At 43.7% G+C, this 27,314-nt stretch overlaps 1 protein-coding gene across 1 annotated transcript in view; it reads right to left on the reverse strand.

Annotated features, from left to right (window-relative positions):
• The window catches only part of GRIN2B (glutamate ionotropic receptor NMDA type subunit 2B), a 407,054-nt gene that overhangs the window by 254,075 nt on the left and 125,665 nt on the right, over nt 1-27,314 (reverse strand). The gene's annotated exons all lie outside the window — the stretch shown is intronic.

A 27,314-nucleotide genomic window follows, 5' to 3' on the forward strand; every position in this document is an offset into this window, starting at 1 on the left:
GCAGCCTCCAAACAAAGAGGGTTCCCAATCCCATCCTCCAAACAGAGAGGGTTCCCAAAGCACTGTAAGGCCTCCTTTCTTTGACTGTTGACCCCACAAGCTTGGTATTATCACCCTGATTTAAGAGGAAGAGCCTGATGTTCTAAATGGTTAAGTGATTGCCTAAATTCAAGCAGCTGGGAGTGGGCAGAACCCAACTTGACTTTCATAGTCACTGCTCTTCACCACCACCTTATTCTTCCTGGTGGCTCAGGATTTCCACACAGAGAGGTCTGGGCTTGGCAGTTTGATTGAGGAGTTGTGCTGAGGGTGCCCTTCATAGCAAACCATGTCAGCGTTCATTATGTATGCTTATTTGGGTAAGTCACATGGTGGGAGGGATGTGTGTTGCAGGGGGCTGATTAAAATCTGTGAAGGGGCTAAAGACCACCTCCCCTAGCCTCCCCTGGTGCTTCCATGAATGCACTGCCTTTCCTACAAGTAAGAATAAATATCTGTTTAATAGAAAACATAATATTGTTCCTTGATTGCAATTCTCCTTTTCCCCCAGAGGGATCTCTATAAATTACCAAAGAAGTTAAAAATGTAGGAGGGAGATGGGACACCTGGGGGGCACAGTCAGTTAAGCATGTGACTCTCGGTTTCAGCTCGGGTCATGGTCTCAGGGTCCTGGGGTCAAGCCCCGCATCAGGCTCCACGGTAAGCTCACAGTCTGCTTGAGATTCTCTCTCTCTTTCCCTCTCCCTCTGCCCCTCACACTCAAGCGCTCTCTCTCTCTCTCTCTTTCAAATAAATTAATAAATAAGATCTTTAAAAAAAAATTTAGAAGGGAGATACAAGTGGAAAACTGAAACCAATCATTGTTACAAAAAATAAATGAGCAAAAGGCTATGTGTCAGAGGGGTGAGAATGGAAAAAAGTGAGCCAAATGGAGAAAAGGAGAGGAAAATCAAGTGTTCAATAAACTCACTTCTTAAAACCCCTCTTATGACCAGGCCTGGAACAAAACTGGCCAGTCATGGCCCAAAGCACCCATGTGGTTCATTTCCCACCCTGAAGCCCTTGAAATTCCCTCCGAGGCCTCATTCTCAGAGGAAAAAAACTCCTAGTCTAAATCCATCTGGTCCAGAGAAAATTCCATGTCTGGAGCACCCCCGACCCCCAGAACCCAGACTCTGGCACTGTTTTTCTTGCCAGACTCTCATCCCTCTCATCTTACCTTCTTAGCTCACTCTCCATCCATCAGTTGAAATAACGTGCACTCTAACGTGTCTGAACAGTACATGCTTGTTCCGTCACATTACTGAAATGGGCTCCTGTGATCGCAGTGCCCACCCATTGGACCTCCACCTCCCACAAGGTCAGGGTCTTCTTCCCTCCCCCGACCCCACCTGTTCCCTCTCCTGACCCCTCCTGAAGGATTAATAGGGTCAAAACCTTCATTGAACCAGTTGTCACATGATCAGACATGACACAGGGGATCTCTAACCTAGCTGCCAAGACATAGGGAGGGAAAAGCCAGACATTTTGCTCAGGAGTCCAATGTATTTCGGGGGCTTCGCAGAGAGGGAACTATTAGCTTATTCCTGGTGTCCTGCTTAGGCAAGGTGGCATAAAGCCCATCTCTCTCCCCTTCAATGTCATTCCAGGCACTGTGGCACTCACACGATCACCTTCATTGGCAGGCTAACTTGCTCAGCGGCATTCCTTTGGGGAGGTCACGGGATCTGCATTCACTTAGTGGGGCCCCCAGTGCCTACACCACTCTCTGCCAGCCCTTTCACCTGCTAGCTCTGCCAACATGTGGCAGAAAAGGTGCCATCAAGGACTCTGTTTATAACATCAACTGTTTACACTCTGGGGTGAAGTCGGCTCAGGCATGTGAAGCATGCATGTGCAGAAAGGTGAATGAATCTACAAGAGAAACAGCAAAGAATCTGGTGGTTTTGACAGCAGCCTGGCAGGCTGATTTTCCATCACTTAAAATTAATTACATGGCATAATGAGCACAGACGTCCACAAAACAAGGGAGACAGGTTGGGTATCGTCTATGAAGTCATTGAATGAGAGTGATGAAGCCCAGGAGCAGCTTTACCATGATTTATTTACACAGAAGGAAGGTTTGGGCCAGAACCTTTTCCAGATGACGGCAATCTGAAAGTGGTTCAACCCGATGAAATGTAACCCCAGATCCAGTCATCGTGGTGAAAATCCCTGGGTTCTTTTCAATTCCTCTAACCTGAGTAGTAACAACACCTAATGCATGCATGGTGCTTACAGCTTAACAAAGCACTCTCACGGCTATTATCTCATTTTAATCATTACATCATCCATTAGCGGTTCATAGACAAAGAAACTTTGGCTCAGAGAGGTTCAGCCATCTGCCCAAGGTCATGCAGCCTCCAAGAAGCAGAGCCAACTGGAAGAGCCACGTGTCAGACAAAGGTCTTGTGACTACATGCCTCAGATTTATGCCACTGTGGTCCACACTCCTCAGAGACACAAAGACAGGCGCAAGAAAATCCCAGAACCAAGAATAATGTGCATAAGAAAAGCCACCCGACAGCATTATTAACTGGCTATTGAAAATTCAGCTGTAGCGAGCAAGAACCAGGTCAAAAGCTCTGACTTGATGAAATGGACCAAAACAGCTCATTCAAAGAATGTCAAACATCTCCATAGTGGAAAATCTGCACACAAGTGTGTGTTTACATTATATGGAAACCATGGAATGTTTTTACACTTGAATCCTTCAGAATACAATGGAATGTTTCTCCCCACCTAGCCAAAGGAAGAAGTATATCCTGGAATGAAGGCCTAAACACCTGTAATTCAAATGGTGAGGTATGCTTCACTTCTCTAAGAGGACATGAGGCATACTACCATGGCCTGTGAAGCACTGCTCTGGTTCGTTCTGGAGCCTCCATTTTGCCCCATGGCGCCCCTCCATACCACTGGGGCCAGCTCTACTCCCTCCACAACCTGTTCATTTGGTAAGAATTCCAGGCATTCTAGAAACATATGGCTGGAAAGGAATTCAGGGTCATCTCATTGGAAAGAAAAAAAGGAAACACAGCAGAATAAGATAGGAAATGAGATTCCAGGGCTGAGAAGAGCACCTTAGACCCTTACTCTGCATTAGGAAGTGACAATGAATGAATGTATCAGTGCAGGGGGAATCTCATGATTTAGAGCCAAAGATGCCCGGTTTAAATCCTGGTTGTAACTCTCACCTGCTGTGCAATCTTGACAACCACTTAGGTCCTTGTTGCCCCAGTTTTCTCCTATATAAAATGGGACTAATAACATCTACCTCATAGGGTTATAGTAACGTCAGAATAATATTCATTAAGATAATACAGTTAAATGCAATAACCAGATATAATAAAACATAAAGCACTCAGCAAAGTACTATTCAGTTTGAGTTAAATCATTTTCCACCTTTTGTATGTCCAAAAATCAATGGGTATTTCTTTGTTGATTTAATTTAGAAATAATATTACATGGCTGATTTTTATATTTGATATACAAATCTTCTTTTTTCCTTCCATTCTGAGCTTTGAGTTGTTTGTCTTATCATTTTCTTACACATTTCTAAAAAATAAACCTATGAACAGCTCCTTCAACTTGATACCCCTGGAGGCAGAAGCAAGAAGTAGTAAAGGAAATCAGTCCTCACTATGGGCAGGACATAATATCCCATCTGTTTATTAAGTGCCCATGGTATTGGAGTAGCATAACCGCACACACCCCCCCAAAAAAAAGTGTTAAAGCCAAGAAACATACACTCATCTTAGCCTAAGCAGCCTCGTTGAAGGTAAACATGAAGTTACTTCTGGGTTTTTGGAAAACTGAAGGTATCTTGGTGAGTCCCTGGGAACATGATTCTCTTCCTCTAGACAAAGAAACGGAGACCCAATGAATGGCCCGCCTTGTCCAGCATCACACAACCAGCCATGATTGAGGCAGAACTCTCACCCAGGTTGTCCTTTCTCCTCCACACCACAATTTTGAATTAACCTTCCAACCAGAAAGTTGGATCTGTATTTTATTTTCTCAGGTTACAGATGAAGATGTCCTGGAGGACAGAAATAAAGGCTTGCTAAAGTTAAGACAGAGTACATCGCTCACTCCCCCTCAACCCCTGAGCCTCATCAGTCAGCCACTGAGCGTGATGACATGCTCAAGAAGCTCAGTGCCACATTCTTGGCTGCGCTGCAATTTCTGTCAGAGATGCAGGATATGAGCAGGGCCCCCAGCCTGTCAGGCTTCAGAGCAACCATTCAGGGGACACATCTGGAACCATAGCTCGTAGAAGTAATTTCCTTGCCAACGTTGCCTCTAGCAATAATATCTACACCAGTGCTTCCTGAACACCGGTCCATGGATCAATGACAATCCATGACAAAGTTATCACTGGGCCGCAGAGAAATAACAAAAATAAGAACAATGCAGTGTTGATATGACTGAAGGTATTCAATTTAAAAGGACTATCCTTTACACTGAGATTATGTACCTCTGAGTTTTATTTTTAATACCCATTCCCTCCCCCCCACCTTTTTTTTTAATGTGATAGAAAGTTTTTAAAATAAAATACCTTTAATTGGGAAAATAAAGACATCCTCCTAGATCATTCCACCACGGCCTTCTTCATTACCAAGAAATTAGAATCAAGAAGCCAGGAAACATCTCCTCTAAGGAATGGGCAGCAGAGGCTGTGAGCCAGAAGCACTTAATTCTCCCCGAGACTGGAGCACTCCCAGCAGAAGTGAGAAGTGGGGGTTTGGGGAAGGTGCTGTCCACAGTAAGGTCAAGGGACTTCTGGGAGCATTCTAGAACCACACTCTCCAACGCCACACTCACCACTCCACATCTTCTGCGCTCAGTCACACGGGGTTCTCACTGTGTTATATGCAGGACTTGTGCTTCAATTTATTTGTTTCTACTTTCCACACTCAATGAACACTCATGAGTGTTCTTCCTAAGTGCCTGCCAAGCGCCAGTATCTGTATCTGAGGGTTTCACTTGCATCAGTTCACGAAGTCCTATGGCAGGTCTCTAAAGGGTTAAAGGTGACCTCACCTTTGCAGATGACTGCTGCAAACTTTCTGTGACAGCCTCCCCGATCTTAGTTTCTCAAAGTTGGTCTTTCTCATCTGGCCTCCGTGCCATTCTACTCCTTTATTGATGCATTCTGCATGTTAGCATGGATCAAAATCCTACTTCTGTCCATCTGTTTCTCCAACTTCACTGCGAAGCCTCAGTGATTTGCTCATGTCAACATGTGCTGGGTGCTCACTCGCATTCACTGAGTGAATAAACAAATCGCAGACCACTTTTCAAGGAGCTAATCATCCAATAATTCAATGATATTATTTAATGTTGACATTTTTTGTGAAAATGTCCATGAAAAGAAAGCTAATGTCTATAGTTCATTAAGGAAATCAGGTGAAAGTTAGGTCTGGAGAAGAGATGGCTTTTCACCAGCAAAATAATTAAGTGAATTACAATGAGATAACACACATAAAGCTGTTACACAGAGCCAGTATTCCATAAATGTCAACCTTCTCCCCTTCCCAAACTCATTTTCAATCAGTTGCCCTTTGGAATATTGGAATGGTTTACTTTGCTGTTTTTAAGGAAATCTGCTTTATCATAGTCACAACATTGCTTAAAAAACAAACAAACAAACAAACTACAGTATCAACACTGGACCAAGGAAAAACACCTTGAAAACACATTATACCATTTATCATGTTCTCCGGGATATACAGACATGTGTATATGCACACACACACACACACAATTTTGTTTGACATCAGGTTGCTGATTATTCTGCGTATAATCTTCCAGTCAACTGTGTCCACATTGACTATTTCTGGGGCCATTCACGTTTAATCCACTTTTAAATTTTTTTCCAATTTTTCGTGGATGATCAAATCAAAAGCTTCTTCAAAGATTACACATACTTTTCTTTCTCTTAAAATGTCTGCACCTTCAGACTTTCGCAGTATATTAAATCAGTGAGAGGGGATTTTTAGAAACACCAGAAAAGCTACTAGAAGGCAAGCACTACTTAATTCTAAAAAACCCGGTAATTAATAAATATTAAATAGCCAGAAGACATCAATTAGGGCTAGAAGCACCAACATTTCAAGAGTCACACAAGATTATTATGTCTATTTTTGGAAGACACATTTCTAAAACCATAATAGATACCATTTGTAAATCTATCAAGATCCTATCATTGCTAAATCCAAATGACTCAGGTTTTTATCATTTGCTTGCAACAAATCACCAAATCACCAAAATGTGTCATGTTATGTTGGCATGCATCTCTCTTTCTGTTTGTGCCTATGGATTCTATTTACACTGCCCAGTGTAAAATGGTGTTTAATATCCATCTTAAAGCCAATGTTATCAAAATACATTTCAGTCTACATTCAACAACTCCAGAGTAGGCCAAGAACCTAGTACATTTTCTCCTCATTATCACCTCGGTAAGAGTCCCTTGCCAGGATCTGGCTAGGAGGCTTATATCTGACAAAGCTTAATGAAGTGTTAATGAAGGGGAAATGTCCCAGCCCATTCTGGGTTTTGTTCAGAACAGGTTTAAGTGTATCCTGGTGAAAAGCTTTAATTGTGGCTCTCCCCGCCCCTGCCCCCCAACAAGAGAGGATAGAGAAGGTGAGACGTTGTACACTTGGGTTTGCCATCTTTTGCTGGAATGCGGTTGTCTTTTGTTCACGAAGGCTAAAGTTTAATCCTTCCCTTAACCTTTAAATTCCTGTGCATGGGCCTTCACCCACGAATCTCCATCCTAGATAGCTGCCCAACATTTCTAATAGTCTAGGTTCTTCAGCATGTAGACTTACTACAGCCATAGCTTCTTTTTCTTCCCTATAAAGAACTTCGTGATCTTTTCCGGTCCATCTGAACTCTATTCAACTTTCATCTCCTCAGCCAAGGTCTGCAAAGATTTCCCAGGCCAGACCCTCTTCATCCTGTCTTCCCTCCCCTGTCCTGACCAGACACCAGCTTGCTCACAGCCACTGAACACACTTCAGTGTGATTTACATGGTTCTCTTCTCCTGTAGCCATTAAATTGGGGGCCAGAAGGCTTAGATTCTAGTCCCAGATCTGCCACTTAAAATTTCTTAATTTTAAATGATACACTTAAAATGTATCATTTACCTTGTTAGAGTCTTAGTTTTCTTCTCTGGAGAATGGGGGTGGTGATAGTGGCTATCATTTCACAGAGAAACAGTCTAATGCTCTATTTCCCATCTTACACAACTATCGTATCGAACTAAGACAGAGCACATAAATTCACTGTGAAAACTGTAAAACATAAAACGTAAGATTGAGGTATACTTTTAAATCTCCAGCCACACACACTGTGAAGTTTTTTTTCTGATCTCTCTCTGGTTTTCCCTCTTCTTTCCTCCTGGAAGCCTCCTTGCCCTTCCAGTATGAATCCCCCAGTTGCACACAAATTTCCATGCACTCTTGAGTCCCTCTTTCCTAAGGATGTTAGAGGGATGCTTCAAGATGAGAAGTAAAGGGGTCATCCCGGGGCTCCATTTTTGGATGAAAGGGAAGGTCTGTCTATAGCCTGTAGGTAGTTACTGAAGTTACTCTTACTTCACGGAAGAGTCCCAACCAGACAGAGTTGACTTCATCCAAATCTGCTTGCTATGGTTATCATAAATTCATGCAATCCCCAACATACAGTTCTTCCATCATAGAGAGTCCAAAAATTAATTCAATGATATTCAGTTTTATTACTATCTGACAGTTCATTAATACACTTTTAATCAATCATCTTAGACCACATCTCCTGTGCAGACACAAGAGAACCAGGTTAAAAAAAAAAAAAAAAGTCATTCTCTCCCTCCCCACCCTAATTTCGGTTTGCTTTTATCCCTCACCTCGAGTCCAAGTGGAGGGACAGCAATTCATTATGTCACAATATCTGCTAGACTGTGTACTACTGGCCAGGACTGGCACTTTGCTGAGGTCAAAGTACTACCATAGGCCAACCTGGTAATCTAGAAAACTAGGCCAACTCCAGGAAAGAACTGAGGTGTGGCCTCAGGCAAGTCACTAAATCTTTCCTGGCCTCAGTGTCTTCTACCATGAAATAAGGGCACTACTCTAGTCCCTAAGAACCCTTCCAGGCTGAATGGTGTGTGACTTGGTACAGCACGATGATACATTCATCCGGACTTCTGTGAAGGGATAAGGACCAGGGTGGGGTGAGGATGAGGACACCGCACTCCACCTCAGGAAGCCCCTCTCCCTTCCTCCCTGCATGCAAAGAACTGTAGCCTTCTCTTTGCAGCTCTCCGTATGCCAAACCTTGGCAACTGTCAGAAAGGACGCAGTCTGAAAACATAACGTGACAATATAGGTTCACATTTTGTCTCATTTCCTCTGTTTATCTTTAATCTACTCATGCCAACTCCTTTTTTCAGTCTTCCCCCTATTCGGCTGCTCCCCTCCCTCCATTCAACATTTTCTTCTCTTAAACATATCAGAAACTTCTAGAAAGGATTTTTCTGCCTGGCTTTTATAGCTGACTGCTGCATACTTCTCATAATGGCCTCCCAGATCTTAGTTTATCAAAATCAGTGTTCCTCATCAAATTTCTGTGCCATTTTCTCCTTTACTGATGCATTCTCCATGTTATAAATCTCAATTCCTTCATTTGATAGAAGAAAAACCTAAGACTATGAGAGATTAAGGGACGTGATGGGTCAAACAGCTATTGCTGGTTATGAGCAAGGATGAGAACCAGGCTTCCAGACTGAGCTCCATCTAGGCTCTTTCCACTGTAGCCCCAATGCCACTAAATGAACATCCCATTCAGCCCCACAGAAAAGCCAGAAGGAGCTCCTCCCCCCACCCGAAATGAGCAATAGTATTCCATCCACCCTACTACCTACCTGATCCAAGGTGAATTTTTAAAATAGCCCTAGTCCCTCTCCCCTCAATTAAGTGACATGTACCTCCCATTTTACATAATCCTAGCTGTGCATAACTGCCTATTGTGGGATTCTTTTTTCAGTTCTTTGACATAGGATATTAAATCTTCTACAGACACGTTACTCACGTTACTGCACCTCAAACCCACTTAAACCAACGCTTTCCTCCTATCAAGTGTGCCTGCTGATATGCTCCAATTCCACCATCACCTAGCCCAGCAGCCGCTATTAGGATCTATGTGAAAAAGTAATTAAATCATTTCTGTAATTATCCTCTCATGCTTATAAATAATTAAGGGTTGCACATTCTCCCAGAAGCCACAAAGGGCCCAGAAACAGTGAATGACAGAGGAAATGGATCGAGAAACGTGCCTTGGGAAGGAAATTCAATGAGGGGTGATGATGGAGGAAGCAAAAATGGAGGCGGAGCGATGGGCCAGGAGTCGGGGAAATGGAAAGAGATGCACAAAACAGGGATGAAAGAAGAATGGGAGGGAGGAAGTGCTCTAGAGACACTGGTAAAAGGAAAGAACAAGAAAGAAGAAAAACAGTGTACCAGAATAGATTTAGTAACAAAAGAGGAAGAGGAAGAAGTGCAAGCAGAGGGAGACTGAAAGAGGACAGTTCTTTTTTTATCATTATTTCACAGTGAAGGAAAGTGAGGCAGAGAAAAGTTAAGTATCCAGGCTACGGTCACGGAATTAATGAGGAAGCAAGCCAGACTCTGAGTCCAGGTCTGCCTGGGCCTGAGTCCTAGGGCTAATCTGTGTACATACCAGTAGGCCTTAAAAAACATAAAATGTAAATCTACAATTACCTCAAAATAAACATTAAATAAAAATGTGTAATGTTATTACCGATGCCTGTTACCAATAAATGAGGCACTGATCCAGCCGCAGCTCCTTAGCCACACCCCCTCTGGGACCAAGGGCATGAAAATGAAAGCTCGTGGCTGGAGGTCATCTTTGCCAGGAGGGAGAGAGCTCGCAGGGTTCTACAGAGACAGGGCACACATCTTTGCTTGGCCTCATTACGTGCCAAGCTCTGAGCAACTGAACCAACTAGCCACAGACTGTAAAACTAACACTTGTCAGCTCCAAAAGTCAAGACCAGACCACCTGGGAACTTCTAACTATGCCAGGTCTGAAGATAGGCCATTGAGGGACCTCGACGCTGACAGGATGAAGCATGAAGATGGCTTTCATGCACCACATAAAGTCTAAGTCACGTGCAAGAGTGGGTCACAGGAGATAGGGGAGAGGACAACGGGAGAGAAGGACAGAGAAACACGAACCAGAAATGAGATAATGTGGGGGGCAGGGAGCAGGGAGGGGAGGCAAAGGGGGACAGAGAGAAGAAATCAAAGAATCTAAGAGAGGGACAAACAAAGAAGGACCCAGGGTTAGAAGGTGACTCTCAGGGGGCAGTAAAAGGCAGCGAAGAATTCTTAGTGCAAAGTCAGATTTGAGCCCTCTCTGTGTGGTGTGCCAAATTGAAACGGCTTGGGGGCACCTGAGTGGTTCAGTCGGTTAAGCACCAGCCTTCAGTTCAGGCCATGATCCCAGGGTCCCAGGACTGAGTTCCGCATCGGGCTCCTTGCTCAGAGGGGAGTCTGCTTTGCTCTCTCTGCCTACTGCAACTCTACTTCCCCTTGGGCACAGAAACTGAAGGGCCCAAAGACACAACTTCCAGAACCCAAAGGCCACACTGCTTTCCTTGGTGAAATTCATCACCAAGGAAATGATGAATTTCTTCATTTCTTCATCACCAATCTCATCTCAGAACAACAGTGATCAGAGACCAGGGCATTCACAACAGTATTCCTATCTCTTGGGGCACCTGGGGGGCTCAGGAGGTTGAGATCTGACTCTTGGTTTTGGCTGGAGTCATGATCTCAGGGCTATAGGATCTAGCCCATGTTCAGCTCCACGCTCAGCCCAGAGTCTGCTTGTTCCTCTCACTCCCTCCTATGCACCCCCCAAAAACACAAGCTCTCTTTCTCTTTTTCAAATAAATAAATAAATCTCTTAAAAAAAAAAAAAAGACAAGTAGTATTCCTATCTTTGAGCTTCTCCTCATACAGACACTAGCTGCCCTTGGGGAAATGTTTTAGCGGGAGGATGGTATGAGAACTGGACTCTGGTCGCCATCCTTGCTCTCTACCCTGCAGAGCCCTATCTTGGGTCCTGCTGCTCAGACTGAGAAAAGCTCCCACGGGCAACATGTGTGTAGCCAGAGCTGCTACTGTTGCTGCTGCTGACAAGTTCAGCTGAAGTTCCCCCACTTCTCTCCTGCCTGATTCTAGGAAATGGGCACTCACACTTCTGCCCAAACTCTTCTCTTCCTGGGCTCTGACCCTGGGATACATACCTTCTTTCCTACTTCCAGTAGCAACTTCGGCTTCCAGAACCATCCACCCGGAGGGGGAGACCCTCTGTGACCTCTATGCCGGGGGGCTGCTGGGGAGGGCTCTGGCAGGGATCCCAGGCAAGCAGCCAGCAGGGGCCAAGGGGAAGAGAATTATTCACAGGATCACAGATGTTAGAGATGAAAAGAACTTGCAAAAACACATTTCACTCATCCATCCCACCTTGCAATGTAGGCCCTTTTCCAAGAGCATATGGCCTGTTCCCATCTGATTTCAAAGGATCTATCATTACCCACAAATATGAACCGAGTACACTCTGTGTGCTGTGTGTTGTCCCAATCAGAAGAGGAGGAGACAAATGGACCCTCCCCTTTTGGAATGAGCTGCCATACTGAGAGATAAATCTGCCTCTCACACGTGTGGCCTGAGCCCACCTAGATATCTGTCCCTCTACTGTGACACCAGATACCATTCAGACACCTGACTATCACTCTGGCACAGAAATAGGCCTTTGATCATTGGGGAAACTAAAAGGGAGAGTGCATGCAGAAGGCCCAGGGAAAAGGTGGGTCTCAGAGGAAGGGGATGATGAGGCGTCCGTTGAAGCAGCCTTTGGGTACTCCCTTTAGGAACTGGTAAGGATTTTGGTCCAAGGTAACAGTAGTTACAGTGGATTCTCTAAGGCCATTCAGGAAGTAGGAGGATCTAGTTTGCTCCGAGACCCACAGCCATCCAGGACCGTGAGAGAGAGATACTCTTACTCTTTGTCAGATTCCTCAGATTCCACAACTGCTGAGATGAGTCTTAGACTGACATACATCTGATTTCACTTTCTCCTGACACACAGCAAAAGCTAGGGGAAAAAATCCACCCCCACAACCCCAGAAACATCGTGAAGAGTCTGATCTGACCCCGGAGTCAAATTCTGGGGCAAACCTTTCACAGAGTCCTGGGCTTCAGGATCTAGGTCCATTCCTGAGAGTCCAGAGTTTGGAAAGAACCAGGGCCCCCATGCAGCTTCTGTCCCAGACCCCATCAGACTGGGCCTGACCTAAGAGGTTTGCTCAGCCCCAAGTCCTTTTCTCATCCAACATTCCTTCCCTTTCTGCTCCTTATCTCTCATCCTACTCTCCTCCCACCTTCAGAGCTGACCTCTCAGTTTGCATCCTAATTGAGAAGGACTGGGAGAAGAGGGAACCACCTTTGCCTAAGTCCAGTCAACCACTATCTGGACAGCTGGGCTATTCCCTTCCTGGGTTAAGCTAGATGTCCCAGGAAGACCTAGCAATGGAAAGTGTTCAAGAGGAAGTGCAACACACTGCTGATTCCATGGGCTTTACTTTACTCAGGCAAGGGGTCCCGTTTCCACACTGCCATGACCAGTGTCACCACAGGCCACTTAACCTTCCTTTCCTACCCTCAGTTTCTTCAATCTGTAAAAGAAGGAGAATAATCCTCCTATCAAAATCCTAGGGCTCCTCTGAGGGTTAAATCTGCTCAATATAGGTAAAACCTTGTCTGCTATAAAGTGTGGCACTAGCCTGTAGTAGGAACTTAGTTTTTTTAAAGAAGGGAACAGGAGGAAGCTGATTTCTTCTGAAACCCCAGATCTAGCCCCCACCTAGGTCTCTTACTAATCAGGGAAAATCCAGGAGTCCCAACATACCCCAAAGAGCATGTGAAGTGAGCCAAGACCAAAACACTTCACAGCCTGCATTCTAGCTGAAACTCAGAGACAAAAAGGTCCTTGAACCTGATGTCAAGGTCAAAATCAACCTGATGGTTGATTTTCCCCCATTCCCAATTCCATGGCCCCTCCTTATAATTTCTAATTGCTACTCCCTTCCCTTCTCCTCTTCCTCATTAGTTTCTTCTCATCTTTCTCCAACTCCTCTTCCTGCTTTTTAATAATTATTAAGCAGCCACATGATTGCATTGCACTGGGGACCATAAACAGAAAAGCTCAACAGGTAGATACTGATATTCAGAAAACTTTATCATCAGAACAATATGCCGTGTTCTACTCACCAGTGGTCCCCAAACCTGTCAGTATCACAGAATCCCTTAACGGAAATTTGTGAGAACAGCAATTAGTGGGATTTACCCCAAAAGAATACTTGGGTATGGAACCAGAAAATTCATATTAAAAAAAACAATAATATAATAATAATAAAATAAAACCCTCTGTTAATTCTCAGGTCCAGTCAATGTAAGAACACATTGTACAATTGGATTAAAGAAATTCTATCAAGTTCCTTTCTCCTGTTTCTGGATGTTTTTTAACTCCTTTGTTCCCACCATCCCCTCAGCTTCTTAAGTCATGCAGCTTTATTGTTTGAGAATTGACAATATTTGCTTTTATATAAGTAGTGGGAACACTACATTGAATGGCAAGTGAATAAAGGCTGAGGGTCTGGAGGGAGCTGGAAGGACCATGCAGACAGTTGATCTGTGAAGGCAGAAGAAGTAAGAGTACAGACGGAAGGCAGTGGATATAGGGGCAGGCAGGAGGAGGAGGAGGGAGGCGTGGGTGGCAGAAGCATGTAGGAACTCCAGTGGAGCCTGGCTTTCCATGAAGTCTGTTGTCCTAGCAACATGATGACGCTCTGACATTGAAGGCTGCTGTGCCTTACAACTCTGGACAACATGTTGTCAAGGTAACAGAATACATCCAAAACACATGGTGGCAGGCCAGGAGGACTTGGGAGTGGAGGGTGGTGCCAGAAGTCCTCAGGTCAAGGCAAGCTGCACTGAATGGCTGAGCCATCACACTAACTCCCATTCTCAATGGACACACCTCTTAGCCCAACATCTTACCCCAAATGCACCATTCCCAATGTCACTCTTCTCAGTGCTATCACCTCCACTTGGGAAAAGGGGAAATTATATCAGACTGCAACTATGTAGACACAAACCCAGGAACTGGCCACAGGACAGTGGTGTCTGGGAACTCCAACAACTGGAAACAATAGGCAGCTAGTGCTTCTGACTGCCTATGATACTCTGCTAATTTGTTTGCTGGTCTGGAAACAAACTTTGTAAAAACAATGAAACAAAACAGAAACCTGTGTAATCTATAGATACATCAAAAGAAAATCATTCCTGATTCACGAGGAATTTGTATTTCAGTGCTACTAAAAATGACACTACCAGCCATTTATTCAAAACCAGGTATGTACCTGGCAAAGTAATGAGTCCTTTAAAGGTTATTTCATTTCATCTCATAATAACTCTTTGAAGCTTATGAATACTACCACCCTCATAACAATGGAAAAAAAAAAAAAAAAAAAACCAAAACCAAGATCATAGAAGTCACACAACATAGCAAAAGGTCACCGAGCTTCTGAAATGTGGAGACATGTCTTAAAATGGCTCCAAGGTATATATTCAATCCACTATACTATTCATCTCCAACCAGAAAAGAGGCTAAGTCAAGTTACATCACTCCCTTCTTACACCTTCTGGGCTGAACTGAAAAATAACCAACTCCACTCTAAGACTCTCATGCCCTACATGATCTGGCCCCATGGTACCTTTTGGCCTCATTTTCTTCCATTGTCCCCAACTGCCTACCACCCTTCAATTAATTTTCCTGACCATCTGATACTCATCAAAAAACAAACAAACAACAAAAACATGCCTTTTCAAGGCCTTCACACCTCCTCTTCTCTCTGCCAAAATGCTGCTCCTGACATTTTCATGCATCTTGATCCTTCTCATCATATATATCTTAAGGGTTACCTCCCCTGAGACCTACCCTGACAACCCTAAAATAGCCCTACATGATACCCCTTCCTGCTATTTTCATTTAAAAAATTTACCTCTAGAATAATATTGTTTAATTTATATCTTTGTTTATTGTCAGTCAGTGCACCATGAGGATGTATCTCTCTTGCAGGCCATAGCTCCAGAACCTTGGACAGTTCCTGACATCCAGTAGATGCCTAATAAATTTTTTTTAAAGATTTATGTCTTTATTTATTTATCTGAGAGAGAGGAAAAGAGAGGGAACACAGATAGGGCAGGAGAAGGAGAGGGAGAAGCAGACACCTTGCTGAGCAAGGAGCCTGATGAGGGGCTCCATCCCAGGACCCCGGGATCATGACCTGAGTCAAAGGCATTAGTCAGGCTTAACTGTCTGAGCCACCCAGGCACCCCCTAATAAATATTTTTTGAATGAATGAATAAATAAAAGAGAAAAGATGCTGTTTGCTAAAAGTTTCAAAATCTCTTGCTACTACCTTTGGAAACTTAATTGCATTGATTAAATTTAGTTGGTGATATTTTGCTGATTAGTATGTCATGTGAATTGCATATGTTTATCTTCCAGAACTTTAAAAAAAATGCTTGTGTCTTTCTGCTTCCTCCTTTGAAAGTAGGATAATAAAGTCAAGATTATCACTGTCCCCCAAATGTTTGGCATGGAAGTTTCGCTCTGCTACCTCAGAATGCACCCCTAACTTGAGGCGGCCCTTTTGCCATGTCTGGGAGCTAGAAATAACATGGACATAGGTGTTAAAACTCTCAAAGTGAGTGGTGAGTTGATGATTGCCAGCATCTGACAGATGTGAGTAGGAAAGGGGGGATGACCATACCAGTCTAGAGAGAGACAGAAATGTATTTTCCAGCAACCAGAGATTAATTCTTTCATCCATTTTCAATTGGGTTTAAAATACTTTTCTCTTAATTGCAACTGACATCTGCTGCACTGAAATAATTAATTCATCCATACGTTTAATAAACGTATTAAAGGCTTACTGTGTGCCAAGCTACATGTGAGGTTCTGGGGATATAAAAATGAAAAAGCCATAGTTCCTCCCCTTATGAAGCTTGTAGTCTAGCAGGACAGGGAGGTAATTAAAAAAAAAAACTATTATGATTAATTATAGCCATGATAAGGGCTACAGAAATTACAGAATGAAAGAGAATAAAAAGAAAAGTGGCAGGAATTTTGACCTGAGGGTACCGAAGAAGAAAAATCTAAAAGCAGGAGGACTTAGGATTGGGAGGGCAGCCCTGGATGAGATGCAACATCCTGGGCACTGGAAAGGATTAAGAGAGCAGCAACCGGGGCGCCTGTGTGGCTCAGTGGGTTAAGCCTCTGCCTTCGGCTCAGGTCATGATCTCAGGGTCCTGGGATCGAGCCCTGCATCGGGCTCTCTGCTCAGCAGGGAGCCTGCTTCCTCCTCTCTCTCTCTGCCTGCCTCTCTGCCTACTTGTGATCTCTCTCTCTCTATCATAAAAATAAATAAAATCTCAAAAAAAAAGAGAGAGAGAGAGAGCAGCAACCATATTTGCAAACATACAAACATGCACTCACACACATGCGAGCACACGCATGCACATGCACCCAAAACAAAGAAGCGAGAACAAAAACCAGGAGAGGAGTGTGTAAAGGGAAATCCCAGGGCTCAATGACAGCCCTCACTGCCCCAAAGTTCCACCGAAGGCCCCAGTAGTGAAGCAGCTGCCCAGAATGCTGACACCTCACACTTTCAGCATTGGCCCAGGCCCTGGGGTCGGGGTGGGGGGTTCCAGAATGTCAAAGCACTTTGGACAGAGCTCCCAAAGTTCATGCCCAAACAGCACAGAACGAGGTGAGTTCAGATCACTAAGACGGCTTGGGTTTCTATTTACATCACCCTCCTCACTCACTCATTTACTCAATGGAGACTTAACCGAAAACCTCTCATAGACCCACACTCACTGTCTTTTTGAAGCACTTTCAATAACCATACTTAATACCCTTAAGAAATAGGATCTATTTATGTGACCATTTTATAGGGAGGAATCGAAGGCTCAGAGAAGTTAAGTACTTTGCCAGAGTTCACACAGTAAATGCCGAAGCTGGGAAACAACCTCGGCAGTGAGATCCCAGAGATCCTTAATTTAATGATATCTGCAAAGGCTCTTTTTCCAAATCAGGTCATATTTCCTGGTTACCGAAGTTAGGACACGGACACATCTTTTTGGGGGGGCCAAGATTCAACCCATTACAGTGTATATAGAGCACAGAGTTTAATCATTGTTAACTGTTTCATCAAAGTTAGCTACTACTATTGCATCAGACATGATGGCATGTGTTAGGAATACAAAAATTAGTAAAGTATAGCCCTGATCTACAATGAGCTCATCGTAGAACGAGTGAGACAGATGGGTAAATAAGACAGGATATGATAAAAGCATAAATAGGGCACACGTGGAGTGGGGGGGGGAGTAAATTCTATGAAGATAAGAGTCAGAAGAGAGTTCACAGAAGTACCACAACTTCTCTTGGAAAGTGAGTAGGTGTTTCTGGATGGACAGGGCAGAGGAGATTCTAAGGAAAGGAGGCAACACAAACAAAGGCACAGAGATGCGAAATAGCAAGGACCAGTCAGGGAGTGATAAATAATTTAGTGTGGCTTGACATTACCCTTCAAGGGCAGGGAGGTTAAGAGAAAATCCTGGAGAGGTAGCCTGGGACCAGATCAAAGAGGATGTCTTGTTCCAAGCTGTGGAGAACCAGGGCAGAGTTTTAAGCAAAAGTGTTTAACAATCAGATTTGAGTTTCTGAAGGATCACAGAGGGACCCTACCACGTGGTAGTGTAGACAAGGGTGGAGGAGGGCCAGCTCTGACATCATCAGTCATTGCAGAGCCTGGAGGGAAGAGGACCATCACAGGGTTTCCTCACTGTTTGCAACCATCCTGAGGGGGAAGGGAGTGTCCTGGGTTGATTTCCAGACCAGGTAACTACCCTGCTTAGAACTCTTTCTTGGTCTCTATAATGCCTCTCTTTCCTCATTTCTCTTGTTCTCATCTTACCTCCAATATAAATATCTCAGCTCCTTTATCATCCCCACCCCCTCTGGCTGTCCCTCAAACCATGGTGCACCCCAAGGTCGTTCTGTCCTTGACTCACCTCTCTCCTAAGTCCACTTGTTAGTTCTGAGCCATCTCATTCACTTTCTGGTTTCCATGACCCTCTGCTCACTAAGGAGACTCATATCTATATTTCCAGCCCAAATCACTCCCTCTACTTCCAAGTCCAAATCCAGTGGCTTACTAGAACATTTCCACTTATATGACCTACCCATGTTCTAAATTCTAGTCACTCTCCTCCCCACTGTCACCAAACGTATGACAAACCTAATTACTCTTGTCATCATAATTTTTGGAGTAGCACTAAAAGGGTCAACAGTGTTCAATGCTGCAGAAGGTCAAGAATGAGAAAGTTCATTGGATTTGGTGTTTTGTAGAAAGTGAGAGACAAGGAAGTGAAAACAGCAATCCAACTACTTTTTAAGGAGCTGAACTGTCAAAAGAAAAGAAAGAGGAAGGAAGAACTAGGGTCAAGGAAGGACTTTATGTTTATTAATATGAGAGTGATCTGAATATGTTTAGGGGGGAAAAGAACTGGGTTTTGGGTAGACCTATTCTTTACTGTTGGGTACGATCACACATACTGCAGGACACTCAACATGCCCCATTTCCAGGTTCTAAGAGCCAAAAGCACGCAGACACATGCAAACACACACATACACACGCACACACACACACACACACACACACACACACTTTACAAAGGTAGTCATTATGAAATCTCAAACCTCCCTCCCCCCATCCCCACTGCCAAACATTTCCAAGTATCTCCTGAGGAACACTAAGCTAGAAAAAAAAAAAATGCCAGCAGAAAGGAATAAATTGATACTTAAGGGAAAAAAGGAAATAACGGATGAGCCAAGGTCCCAGTTCTGGAGGAAATATGAGGAGATGAGACAAAGGGCACAAAAGCAGCATTTAATGTGAACCAAGAGAAATGACACGAGAGATGTTCAAGCTTTGAAACCACACAGACATTGGTTGAAGACCCAGACTAACAGTTACTTCCTCTGAGAGATGTTTCTGACTAATCCCAAAAGTCATTCCCAAACTTTGCCCCTTTGCCACCTCCACCAGAAAGCCTCACCATGCCCACAGAGTTGGCCACATGACCTCGTTTGAGCTCATGAGGTTAGGGACGTGGAGAAGATTCCTCCTGATCTAATATCCACACCCCGCCTTTTCCTTCTTTGAGTATGGGCACGATGCCAAGAGCTAGGACAGCATCCTCATAACCATGACAAAAATACCAAGGGAATCCCAGAAGTCAGCCCTGACTTCATTGTATCACTTGAATCACCCCCAGCAGTCCCCATCTCCAGGTGTCTTGTTCTGAGACCCCAGTAAGCACCTATTGGTTCAAGCCAATATAAGCAAATCACCACCTAAAGGTCTTGGGCAAAACAGTTAATCTCTCTGATCTACAATTTCCTTATCTATGAAAAAGGACATAATACTTGCCTCATAAATGCAGTGAAAGAATTAAATAGAATAACATTTTTAAGCTCACGTAAGGTGACTAGCCCAGAGCTTGACAAAAGTCAATGACCAATCAATGTTAGTTCTTTGCTCATTGCAACCGGCTAACAACACACAGTAATTTGGGTGTTTTTGGTCACTGTAAAAGAGAATTGTAGCCACAATTTTTTTGTCCTCAAAAAAATGGAATCAAACTGGCCTTTAGGATGATTCTCATGCATGCTGGACCCTCAGACCACAGAATCAAAATATAATTTTGAATAAAACATAGATCTATTGTCTAAGAATAAGGCAAAAAGAATTAAAGAAGACTCAGAAAGGGGAATAAAAATATATTCTTCATGTAGAAATCATAATCTTCATGTAGAAACCATAATGCAATTTCTAGGGGTATCAGTATGATCAATTAAAAGCTGGCTGGTAACTCCAGACTAACAGTGAATTAACTGGACCCCTGCCCCTATATATATAACAAGTCACTACTTCCTACCGAGCCCCTTTAATATGTTCCTCATCTAAGAACTCCCTCTTCCTTATAAATCAACACTTCCAAATCTATGAGCGACCCTAAGCTCAAACACTATTTTATTCTGCTAGGCTTTCTTTCTTAATGTTCCTGACTTATCTTCATTGCTTATGCCCTGTGTGTATCAGTTTACTGAAATCACTATATGTTCCAGCTTTTAACATCTTGATAAATCCTGATCGTGTCCCGTGTCACAATCAATAAATGCATTACCACAGAGGCAGAGGCCACCAAGCCACTGCTTATCCACCAGGCCTAAAATGAAGGATATGAACAACCCAAGCATTTCTCTTTCAGTTAACAGGAAAACATGAGGATCCCACAGCCTTCAAAGCGTTAAATGGTCTCGTACATGAAGATACAAGAAAGGGCCTCCGGTTTATCAAGCTACCGTGCTTCGTAAAGCTCACTACCCACTGAGAACTAGGTGTTATTTTGTCCCGTCTTGCAAAAGGAAATGTCGAGGCTCAGAGCTTCAAAAGCATCACTAAGCTCACGTAGCTGGTGAAGGCACAGTGCTCCAGACTAACGGCGCCAAAGCCTGCCTTCTCTCCGTGTCCCACCCCCGCCTTCCTATAGATATGTCATCACCTTCCTGGAGGATGGAGGAGAAACACAGGATGGCTCATGCGTTACTTTCTAGCACCAGGTGCTTCCAGGTCTATAAATGCCTAAAGTAATTCCCGCTTCTCCAAGTTTCTCCAAGCATTAAAACTGCACCTGGACTTCAACTGGCCAGTCTCTTGAAAGCAAACCCTAGCTCCAGTTTTAAAAGGGAGGGTATGTTGGCCAACAAGACACCCACCCCACCGACACAGGTGGAAAGGCCTGGAATCCACACAGATGTGTGGGGCCACACCACTGCCATGTGTATGGGGTCTTAGAGAGAAAGGCCCACCCATTTTTCCCCCAAGTATAGTACAAGGCAGGAGGGAAGATGGGAGAGGAGTAACAGACCTCGAGGCAGGGAATACTATCCCAGCCTTTTTCTGACTCCTCAGCGTGTGGACTGCAAGTTTCAAAATCAGCCAAAAAAACCTTTTAAAGTCAAACATACTTGGATCTGGATCCCAGTCCCACTGTTCTTCCAGCTGTGTCACTTTGGCCTTGGTACGCACTTGAGTCTAGGTTCCACATCAACTAAAATCTAATACTACTACTATTTATCTCACAGGATCACATTAGAATTAAAAATGATCATTAACATCGCACCTGGCACAAAGTTGGCATGCTCTATCAAGATTTTTTGCTCTCCTGTCCCATTTACTATGTCTTAACTCTCCTCATCCATATGGTAACACCACAGTATGCTCTTGAAGTATTCAGTCCCCAGGAAGACCACAGGACAGACGACCACAAGCAAGGTAAACAACTGAAAGACACCAAAATTCAGGAAGAAGCACAGAGTAAAATGTGAGTAGCATAGCCACCTTGGTTTCCAGATTATGCTGGATATAGAGACCCACACGAGCAACTGGAGGGCAATAGTCTATTTACAGTGTCACACGTCACTGCTGGCTTAACCACTCTCTCCAAACACATGGCCATGAGATGCGTGTTGGGAGAGACACAGCCAGTAAGGAAGACAGCAAGAAAAGATAGGGCCAATGAAGAGTAGAGGCCATGTTCCTAGCCCCACTTAGATTCAAAATGTAGCACTTTGTGCAAAAAAATTACAGTGCTATTCAAAGCATCATCCCTCAACCAAACAATTTAGAAAGGAAATAATCATAACAACACACACCAGAGTGAGAATATTTTCACATGCCCTTGTATTAGGGATGAGATACAGAATATGGCACCTGTTTTAACTACCTACTGCGCTCTGGTCAGCACAACTGCTTTCAGGCCCTGACCGTCTCCTCGGCATGCCCTTTTCCATTCTTGCAGCATTAAAGAGCAGATCTTGTGTCCTCTTGCCTGATCCTACTGTAACTTCCACTTCCTGTTTTCCCTGCTACCTCCTACCCAAACCATTTTCTCTGGTCCTAATGCCGAAGTCAGTAAATCTGTCATTCCCTATCCCACTGCTCTTTGTTCTCTCACCTAAAGCAACTGTTTGTACAGTACTTTCTCAGAGTTTTCTGCATATTTTATTTCACTGTATCTTCAAAGTGTTGTGAAGTGGGTAGGGCAGAAAACAAAATTAAAATCTCATAAACTATAAGCTGAGTACCATATAATTTACATTATTTGTTCATTCAAATTTCCAAAGCTCATGAGAATGGAGACTAAAACTCAGACTTAGGATTCTTACTTTAGGGTTCTGTGAGGCAGAATTGTATCAACAGGAAGCATGGGCTTCAAGAGAGCTACTTTGGGGATTTGGATCCCATTCCCACTATTCACAAGCTGTGGTATCCTGGATGGGTTATTTAACCTCTCTGAACTAAAATCTGAAAACCCAAGAAAGATTTCAGCAAAGCAGGAGAGAAACCTCCTGAAAAGAAACATAAGGCCATCTAGCTTTAGTTCATTATTTATACTGAGATGGGCATCCTACACCCAGGATCTCAGGGAGAATAAAAGCATTTATAACAAGACAAAATAAAAGAGACTCTTTAAACACAGGTAGGGAACTGCCAAAAAATCACCTCATACACTTTTTTTAAAATTCTTATTAATTATTTTTATTAATATATAATGTATTATTTGCCCCAGGGGTCCAGGTCTATGAATCATCAGTCTTACACATTTCACAGCACTCACCATAGCACATACCCTCCCCAGTGTCCATCACTCAGTCACCCCAACCTTCCCACCCACCCACCCCCCAGCAACCCTCAGTTTGTTTTATGAGATTAAGAGTATCTTACAGCTTGTCTCCCTCCCAATCCTCATACACTTTTTAAATGGTCTCTGTTATTATTCTCAACAGTTTGTGTTATAGGCACCTAAATGTACTCTCCTATTGAGAGCAGTTCCATAGCTGAATGTGCCTTTTTTGGCTATGGCACAGCTATACCATCAATGAGCTTTGGCTTCATGGTGGGGAAAGACCAAAGGTCCTACCTTACATATCAGAGCCCTTCCCCTGATTTTCACCTGACCCCTCTTCTTGGTCGGCCTCCAGTTCAGAAGTATCTCGACAATTGGCCAGGACGCTATTCAATTCCCATTCTTTTCATGTATCATCAAACTTCCCTTTCTTCAAATTGTTCCATATGACCTTCAGCTTAGCCAGGAGAATGCTGTGCTGGACACATAGTGAAGCATTTGCTATGTATTTTCTCTCTTCAACCACCCTGTAATATATATTATGGCCCCCTCTATACAGGCAAGGAGATCAATATTTAGAGTGAGTGGCTGGTGAGTAGTCCAGATTCCCACATCTAGAGGTAATGGCTAACACAAGCTCTGATTGCAAATTCAGAACTTCTTTTTTTTTTTTTTCTCCCAATTTATTTATTTTCAGAAAAACAGTATTCATTATTTTTTCACCACACCCAGTGCTCCATGCAAGCTGTGCCCTCTATAATACCCACCACCTGGTACCCCAACCTCCCACCCCCCCGCCACTTCAAAACCCTCAGACTGTTTTTCAAATTCAGAACTTCTAACAGCTCTACTCTTCTAGCTCCCATGCTTTTTTCCACCATGGTATAGAGTACATTTCCTCATTGGGAAAGTAGACACTCATTAATGTTTATACTCATTAATTAGCATATGCAAACAAAACAAAACAAAAAAACAACTGAGTACAAGGCTATCTGACCACATGCTGAATTTGTGTCTCTCTCTACTTTGGTCAAAGTCTTTTTTTTTTTTTTTTTTTTTAAGATTTTATTTATTTATTTGACAGAGATCACAAGGAGGCAGAGAGGCAGGCAGAGAGAGAGAGAGAGAGAGGGAAGCAGGCTCCTCGCCGAGCAGAGAGCCCGAGGCAGGGCTCCATCCCAGGACCCTGAGATCATGACCTGAGCCGAAGACAGAGGCTTTAACACACTGAGCCACCCAGGCGCCCCGGTCAAAAATCTTCATATCCGTGTTTTTCTTCCATTACGAACTCCTTCCATTGGGGCTTTATTTCTACAATATAACCGTCCACAAGAACACTTAGTAAATGGGCTTTACTTGGGCGAACTAACAACAAAACTGAGGTAAAATGGCACGGCAATTACCTATCTTCCAGAAGGGGGACGCAAAAGGGAAGGCTTTTTTATCATCCTTCAGATGGTACCTGTACCTCAAAGACTAGGCTGTGGCAAAGCTACATTTCTTGGATTTTTTGCATCAGTTCCTTTTAAAAATGTTTTGTCCTGTGGCCACACAGTTGATTCATAGTTGTCCAATTCCGTGTCCTCGTTCTAGGTTTGTAAAATATGTTCATGGTACTTAAAAATAAACTTCTATTTAAAAAAAAAATAAAACAAAACTGGCCTTAGAACTTGAGATGTTTTATTTTTGAAACTTGCCCCAAAAGCTTATTTCTCTGAGATCTGGGGGACTCTTTTTATTTGCCTTCATGCAAATCCCTTAACCCTGCAGATGTCCCTCTGGGGGAGGGCATCCTAGGCATCTTGGCGCTGCTGCCCGCTAAGCCGGAGGGGGGCGGTCCCCTGCTCACCCTCCTCAGCAGTTTCCAGCCCATTCAGGTGTCTGACCCCTCAGGGATGAGCCTTCCATCCACTCTCCAGTTTCTGTGGTATTCAGGACCTCCTTCTTTCTTCCTTTTCTTCTTTCTACCCACGTTTTAGAAATCTTTTCAGGTTAGAAGTCAGTTACATATTTTTTAGACTATTTTAGGAAATTGCCTAAAAACCACTAAAGAGACAAAGAGAAGATGGAATATTTGGGTGTGGCTGCCATGGCAGGAGGTTTAAGAGACCAGAGAGGGATCTCCTTACCATCACCTCACTGCTTTCAGTCCTCCCTTTTACCCCCAGAAGTAGGAACCAAAAGGTCCACTGTGGACTCGGGCTGCATCCAAGCACTTCGCCATCTCATCTCTTCATTACTTCTCTCCTCAGATCCCAGTTCTGCCATTATGAATCAAGTGATAGATGAATTTTAGTCAGGTAATATCTACTATGGCGCTATAGAGGGAAGGACAAAGTAGAGAATAGGAAGGTACGTGAGACCCTGACGAGCCTTGCCTTTTTCTGGAGAGGCAAGAGAGCATGTGCCTTTGGAGCCAGCAATCAATGTTGACGTCTTGGCTGCCAGTTACTAGCTACCTCACTTTGGCTATGGTTTTTTCATCATTCTGAACCTCAATTTCCCCATCTGTCAAAAGTAGATAAATAATATCACTTAGCTCGCTGAGTTATAAGTGTATTAAATAAGACAATACACACCGGGCGCCTGGTGGCTCAGTGGATTAAAGCCTCTGCCTTCGGCTCAGGTCATGATCCCAGGGTCCTGGGATTGGGCCCTGCATCAGGCTCTCTGCTAGGCAGAGAGCTGCCTCTCTGTCTCTCTGTCTGCCTCTCTGCCAACTTGTGATCTGTCAAATAAATAAATAAAATCTTAAAAATATATAAATAAAGCCTCTGCCTTAGGCTCAGGTCATGAGCCCAGGGTCCTGGGATCGAGCCCCTCATGGGGGTCTCTGCTCAGCCGGGAGCCTCTTCCCCCTCTCTCTCTCTGCCTGCCTCTCTGCCTGCTTGTGATCTCTGTCTGTCAAGTAAATAAATAAAATCTTTTTTAAAAAATAAGACAATACACGCAAAGTGCTATGTACTTGAGCACACAGTAAACACGAAAGCACCTAGAATGAATCAATGAACAAAAAGAGCTCAGCCCCTCCACATGGTCTGCAGCTTCCCCCATATGATGATATTGTCATTACACATTTGTAAGAAGCACAACAGAGAAACTACTAACCAGTGTAGCCAGTAACCTTTCCTATGGGGGCAGGAAGGCGGGAGTGCTAAAATAATGGAAGTTGCACCATAGCCCGCATAACCAAAAAAAAAAAAAAAAAAAAAAAAATTATTTTCACCTGTCGTGCTCTCAACATAAGCATGCACTTGTTTATGATTCAAAAAATTTGGCTCATCCACCTTGGCCTTCTTTCAGTGCAACATCGTGCCCTCAAAATACCACTGCGAAAATATAACATCATCAGCTGAGGACAATGATGTTAAGAAGAAAAAAAAAAAAATCTATCTGAAGCAAAAGCTCAATGGGTTTGTCACTGTTGGTCTCTATTTTCCATTCCGGCCCAGTTTATACCACGTCCCCCAGCATGGACTTCTAGTGCCAGAATTTCTTTTTTAACACGTTTACCTTTGCCCAGGTGAATGAAAGCATACCTTTCTCATCTGCAACGGTGGCCCCTCTTTTGAAGACTTCCACTTGACCTTTCCTAGATTGAATAAAGGCAGCTCCCTAACAGAAGCGCGTCATCTCTGCCCGCAGCCGACAGATGGCAGTAGTGATCGCACGCGGTTGCTGGAGCCAGCTAAACCCTGCACTGTAGTGGTTCTCAACTGGCCAAGGAGCACTCTTGCCCTGTCTGCCCTAGCTTTTGCGGTGTTTACAAACATCAGTGACCCCACTGCGCGTCCTTTAAGTACAAAACTACAGTTCTGGAAGTGACGATAATAAGTAGAAGAAGACAATGCAGAGATAGAGACCAAGTGATGAGAAGCAATAAATCCCGCAATTGGAGTGAAATGAATCATTCTAAGACATGATAACTGCAAAGGACAAGGCCTATGGGAGGAGCACTGCACCTAAGCAGTGAGCAACAATCAATGAAGGAAATCTCTGAATAAGTTTTTTGTTTTTTTTTTTTTTAAAGGAAGAACAAAATAAAACCACAAACAAAACACCCTCTGCAATTAGAGAATAAGCATCACGGTCAGACGCTCATGAGCTTGTCAAAGAACAGTTAGCCTAACATTCACGCAGAAGACTACAATTTCTTTGAGGCCATGAAGCTGCAGGGCTCAACCTTAACCACATACTGGAATCATGCAGGAAGCTTTCAAGGAGCCAGCCATCCGGGCTGCACAGCAGGCCAGCACTCAGAATCTCTGGGTGTGCCTGCGCCCCAGGCATCCGCAGTGTTGAAAGCTCCTTAAGGGACCCAAAGGGTCACCAAGGGTAAGGACCACCGCGTTCAATTCTAAGCATGGAGAAAA

This window comes from Neovison vison, chromosome 12 (assembly GCF_020171115.1).
Source record: "Neovison vison isolate M4711 chromosome 12, ASM_NN_V1, whole genome shotgun sequence".
In the NCBI taxonomy this organism is placed as follows: Eukaryota; Metazoa; Chordata; class Mammalia; order Carnivora; family Mustelidae; genus Neogale; species Neogale vison.